We start from the raw sequence: 6324 nt of genomic DNA, 5'->3' as shown, positions 1-6324 counted from the left end.
CTAACACATAAGTTAATTAGGTGTTCCTGTGATTTTTTTCCTCATTATTAGCAGGCAGCTGAATAGCTTCTTGTATTTTACACTATATAATCGAAAATTTCAATCGGGATGATAGGGTAGCTTTGAAGACAAAAAAAAATTGTCTCAAGCTCAGCCTGTATCAGGTATGCCATAGCAGATTGGTGCAAGTTTATTTCAGCTGCACAAGATTTTTTTTTTTATCAGACTGTCGATACAAAGAGTCTAACAAAGCGGGTTTTACTGTAAGTTGAGGGCAATGCAGAGTGCTATTGAACGAAAAATGGTAGGTGTAACATCAAGAGATAGGAAGCGTGCAGAGTGGGTCAGAGAAATAACTCAATTTACTGACGTTCTAGTGGAAATCAAGAAGAAATGGGCATGGATGGGACATGTAGTGCAAGGAGAGGATAACTAATGGCCGCTTAGGGCAACAAACTGGATTCCAAGGGAAGGAAAGCGTAGCATGGGGCAGCAGAAAGTTAGATGGGCGGATGAGGTTAAGAAATTTGCAGGGATCAAGTGGATGCAGCTAGCACAGGACCGGGTTAATTGGAGGAATATGAAAGAGGCCTTCGCCCTGCAGTGGGTATAATCAGGCTGATGATGACGATCATTACAAAGGCATTAATACTTTGTACTTCCATTGAAATGCAGCTGTTGCTGGAAACTGAACTTGAACCAGCAGGATAATGCCTCACTGTCCATTACAGGTAAGCTGCCCTGTCAATTGGCCTTACGCCACCACCTACGGTGCGAATTGCCAATTTTGACCAAATCAGGCAAACCCCTAAAGCAAACACACTATAAATGAAAATAGCAGCCAAATGGCACCTCTGTGAAATTATAGAGGGGATACACTTGCAGTTAATTCAAGAGAAACATTTCATACGATGCCCCATTGCTTATAGAATAGCCATGGGATGGGCTGAGAGACGCATATAGATTTTACTGTTATTTCACACGAGTCCGGGGAAGTTGAAAAGGTCGTGTGGGGTTTTTTTGTGGCATACCATGACTGCTACTTATGTCATGGTGGTCCATTTATCACCAGAGCACCATGCCAGACTAACCTCAAGCTCGTGCTACAGAAGTGCAGAAACACTGCAAGCCAACGCCTGGTGTTCCCTTCAAATCCAAGTATCATGCGATGTTGTATACAGCTCGTTCTGCCGGGAAAATATAGGGTGAACATTTAAGAACCGTAAAAAGGGGAGATGGTATCTGGACCGATGTGTTTTTGGCAAATATTTTTACTTCCACATGTTACAAAGAACTAAAGTTGTGCACCTATTTAAATATTTTCGTGCTTCTTCCTTAAATTTGAAGCAAAAAATTGAGTAGTATGGATTTTATAGAAACAAAGCAAATTTCTTACTTTGGTGAATAAGCATTTAAAAGATAACTATCATGTCTACAATAACGACAGTGCTGTCATGTCTTTGCAACACAGGGCTTTTACTGAACCAAAAAAAATGAAGTTTGCAACTAACTGGATTCCTGAAATAGCTTTTTCTTTTCCTAAGATTTTACATTTATCAAAAAGGTTTTCAGCTGCAGCATGTTCTAAATAAAATAAAAACTTTCATTAAAACTTATCTTTTTGGCTCAGTCTCTGTAGCGACAATCAAACAATTACTGAGGAATTTTAAAGAATGTTTATTCATTGCAAATGTTCCTCATACAAGTCAGCATAGCATTTTTTCAGAAATCTTGTTTCGAAGTTTTAAAAAACTGTCTGTCTAATATGTGGCTGGAATGTAGTCTGGAGCATCATCTGTGCCAGATTTCCTTCCAAGACATTTTCTGGCAGTTGCCTTGGCCTTCCTTCATTGTTTTCCCTCAGCAGAGACACGAAACTCAGCCTTGAATATTCGAAAACTGTCCATCCAAACCGGTACTACTTCGCAAGACACTCCCAGTTCAGTACTTAGTACCTCAAGAACTTGCTTCCTTGCCATCATTGCAGATGCACAGCACCTTTTACTGTGGAAAATCCCCAAAACGTTGTCTTGGGGCACCTGCACCAAATCAAGTTATTTAGAGACTTGGAGTTTTGTGTTTACCCATGAAGGAACTTCCCGAGAAGCTCGGTACTTTATGCTTGACATCACTACTTCCGGAAGAGAGTGCTTGTGTTGGTCATGACCTGTGTTTTCGTGATGGCAGCGTGTTTCTTTTTTTTTTTTTTTTTTCCCCATTTAGGACCGCAGAAGGGAGGAAAGTTTATTCCAGTGACAGAGGACACTTGCGGGAGTGATGGCTTGCCAACGTGTTTTGGTGGCCGGTAGAGAGAAATCTGTAGAATGTCTTCTTGCGTGTGCTCCCTGATGTATATTGTAGGTTTTACACATGATGAATGTTGCCGTTGATATACACCATAAGGTGAATGAGGCCTACTCAAGCCCTTTCAGACCGTTTTTCATGCCTGCTGGCTACTTATAATATTGAACTTTGTGTGTGATAACAAAATAAAAATAGCATGTTGAGCTTTACTTGCATGAAAAACAATCAACCAAACCAAAGCAAAAAAAAAAAAAAGCGAAGCCCCTTACTTAAGGATAATTGTCTTGTTCAGGGCCACTTTGCTAAAGAAATAAATAGCTCATCTCAGTGAGTGAGTCCAAGTGACTCTTGAATCAAAATGAGTGAGTCCAGATGGGTGAGTAGAAAAGAGTGAGTGAGCAGTGGCGAGTCATGATCGAGTCGATATGAGTGAATCCAAGTGATTCGCTGAGTTCCACCTTTTCAATATATTGAGGCCAAGATTTCGAGCAAGACGCGTATGTACAATTACAGATAACGTTTTTTTTTTAATTTTTCACGTGTATTTCAAGAAACACTCCACTAACAGTTCTTGACTGTCATGAAAGAAGTTTTGTGGTAGGACAAATGGAGAGAATTTAAGTTATCGGGAGGTTGCGGGAGGCAGCGCGTGGGCCCATAGGAACGTTGCGCGCGACGAATGCAGATAGCAGGGACTGAGTGATGCCGCTGACGCCGCTAGCGAGTGTGAAGAGAACGTGACTGCGTTTCAGCTTGGGATGCACGCACCGTAATCCGCTGATAGCGAGCCGGCGTTTCGGCAACCGGAGAGCACCCTCGCCGCCACGCAGGAAGAGGGTGCGAACGGGGGAGCGCGCGCAGCAATCAGATAACACGCGCGGTCAGTGCCAAGCAGGAAGAGGGGGGTTGAGCTGGGGGGCTGAAATGGGGGCAGAGCTGGTTAAGCGGTATTCAGACGGGGTAGCCTTTCGATCGGTGAGGGGGTGCGGGGCAACGCCGGCCGGAGGAACCCCCTCCCTTGCTTTCGCATTCACACGGGCGGTACGAAGTACAATAGGAGAGCGGTGTCTGCGCTGCCTGCCTCGCTCCTTCGCCGCAGTCGGGTTCAATGTGCATTGCTGAAATTATGAACTCTGGTAGCGTAGATGGGACGGAGAAGGCATGAGGAAACCGTAGACAGGTTCACGATGAAGTAGCGAGGATATTTTATTATCACGTCAGTTCAATGCCAAAATAGAGACAATGTAGGCATCGGAGCGACGACAGGAATAGGTGAGGACGCATACGCTCCGTCTTTTTTCCATTGCTACTAAGTCCCTAGATGAGGAATGCAGTTACTTGAAAAATTATTTGAAAACAACGTATTTTATTTACTTTGCTCAATACTACAACGCACGAGAAAGAATAAAAGGCTGCCAACCGCAGCTTGACAAACTCCCTGTACCTATTCTTTACACGGCGACCGAGCTTGAGCATTTATTTATTTATTTATTTATTTATTTATTTATTTATTTATTTATTTATTTATTTATTTATTTATTTATTTATTTATTTCCAATACCTCAAAGACCCCAGGAGTACGGGGTTTTGCATGAGGGGTAGGCTTGACAGTATTGTCGAGATTAACAAAAACATTCGGGGAGTTAGTATGAGATTTCTAGTTTTTACACAAAAAGCAATGTATTAGAACAAAATAATTACATACCGCACATGTCAGTAGCATTTTACGAATCATAGGCGCTGAACTTGGCAGGAAAAAAAAATGTTATATGAAACTAGTTACAAAAAAAAAAGTTGAGTGCGAAACAAAAGACGCGAAAACGCCATGAAAAACGTTACACCGAAATGTGATCGAGGCATTACAGCTAATTATTTTGCATGTTTTTTCGTGGTCATACCACGCATGCTTCGCAAGACTGTTCAGTTGCTTTGGGAAGTTGCAGCACAATGATTGCGAATGATTAGTGGTGCGGCAAAGTGGAAAGGACCAAAAGTTGCGGTCTTGCACTGGATAAGCAGCGTGTACCAAATTAAATGGAGCATTTTAAGCATACAGTTAAAGTTACCAGAAGAGCAGTCTTATACAAGCGTAAAAGTATGAGAGTGTATAAAGTCACTGACCTGACAATGGTAAGTTATAAAGTACGTATGCATCAGTGTGCACATGCGACGGCATGCTAGCAATAATTTGCGCTATGAGTTTTTGTGCGACAGATATTCTGACTATTATGTTTGGTTATCGCACTACAGACGCGAAGGCTGTACGTGATGAATGGTTTAGCACTGTCTGAAGGATGCCGTAGCTGGGCAGATCCACAGCAGGTCTTTCATATCGCAGAATACCGATGAATCACCACAATGCGGGCATTTTTCGGTCACTTGAAGCCGTTGGTCACGCCACCGACGACGCTTAGAAGGGGTAGCCGCTCTGGTGCACAGATACCTTCTCCTCCCCGAGTGAGATTACGGAGGAGAGGGTACGAACACGGAGGATTAAAGCGCGCGTTCGCTGGCGCAAAGATCCTTTCTCGGAAACATGGGACAGGAAAGAATCTCGGGGAAGAGGGGAAGAGGGGAAGGTGACGTTAAGATGCACAGGACAGGGGTACTTTTTTTGTAGAGCTGGCGAAAAGCTGTGCAATTTGAAATGTGCGCCGAACAGCCTTAAGCTGCTTAAGGGCGGCTGGGAAGCCAGTGTAAATGTGAACAATATCAAATGTGGGTTCGAGTGAAAGGAATAATTGATTTGTGTATCGCCTGAAGCTTCAAGGCAAGGAGGTGCATATGTATCCACGCTATATGCTGCGCGAGAGTTAACGTGAGGATGGGAGGGTCTGTCACAGCAACTCCCAGCACTGCTGTGTGTGACGCATCGGTGTATATTATGCATTGTGGAGGTAAATGCGCGGCTGATATCGGCGGCGAAGCAGTGAAGCGATTGTCTGTGAGTTGACAGTACGACCAAGGAGGAAGAATGTGTAAGCGATGAAGCTGAAGCGACATTTTTTGGGCCCTGTTTGTCTCACGCTGGTCGATGAGTTCAGTTAATGTATTGAGCTGAGCGTACTCTTTGCACGACGGGTATGGGTGTATGACGAGAGAGATAGGTTATGGTGCGCATAGCCTCACAATTGATAACTCCAAGAGAGTTCCACTGTCTACGAGTGAGGCGATGAAATTGGGCCTGGTACACAATCCGCGGCTGAAGGATCAATCAATCAATCATTTATTTCAATAAAATATACAAATTGCAAAAAATGTTGAGCCAATAGCAGAAGCTAGTTTAGGCCCGTACATACATGCATACATACATACATACATACATACATACATACATGCATACATACATACATACATACATACATACATGCATACATACATACATGCATACATACATGCATACATGCATACATGCATACATGCATGCATGCATACATGCATGCATGCATGCATGCATGCATACATACATGCATACATGCATACATGCATACATGCATACATACATACATACATACATACATACATACATACATACATACATACATACATACATACATACATACATACATACATACATACATGCATGCATGCATGCATGCATGCATGCATGCATACATACATACATACATACATACATACATACATACATACATACATACATACATACATACATACATACATACATACATACATACATACATACATACATACATACATACATACATACATACATACATACATACATACAGCAGGGGAGGCACGCTAAAGGACATGTAACAAATGTTTTCAGGCTTATACACACGCAAACGTAACAATCAATGCGCACAAAAAGTACAAAAAAAAACAAAATACATAACAGCAAAGAAATGAAAAGCAGGCATGCACATACACAAATTATTTTAGGCGACTTGCATAATTGAGAGATCACGGAATACAGTTCCCTATCTGAAGAGAATGAATAAAACCAAGACATACACATTTGGTAGCGCCAGAGATGGAAGCATTTATCTATTTTATTTA

The sequence above is a fragment of the Amblyomma maculatum genome, chromosome 10, assembly GCF_055883805.1.
Source record: "Amblyomma maculatum isolate TAMU_Amacu chromosome 10, ASM5588380v1, whole genome shotgun sequence".
In the NCBI taxonomy this organism is placed as follows: Eukaryota; Metazoa; Arthropoda; class Arachnida; order Ixodida; family Ixodidae; genus Amblyomma; species Amblyomma maculatum.
This window is presented reverse-complemented; position numbering follows the sequence as displayed.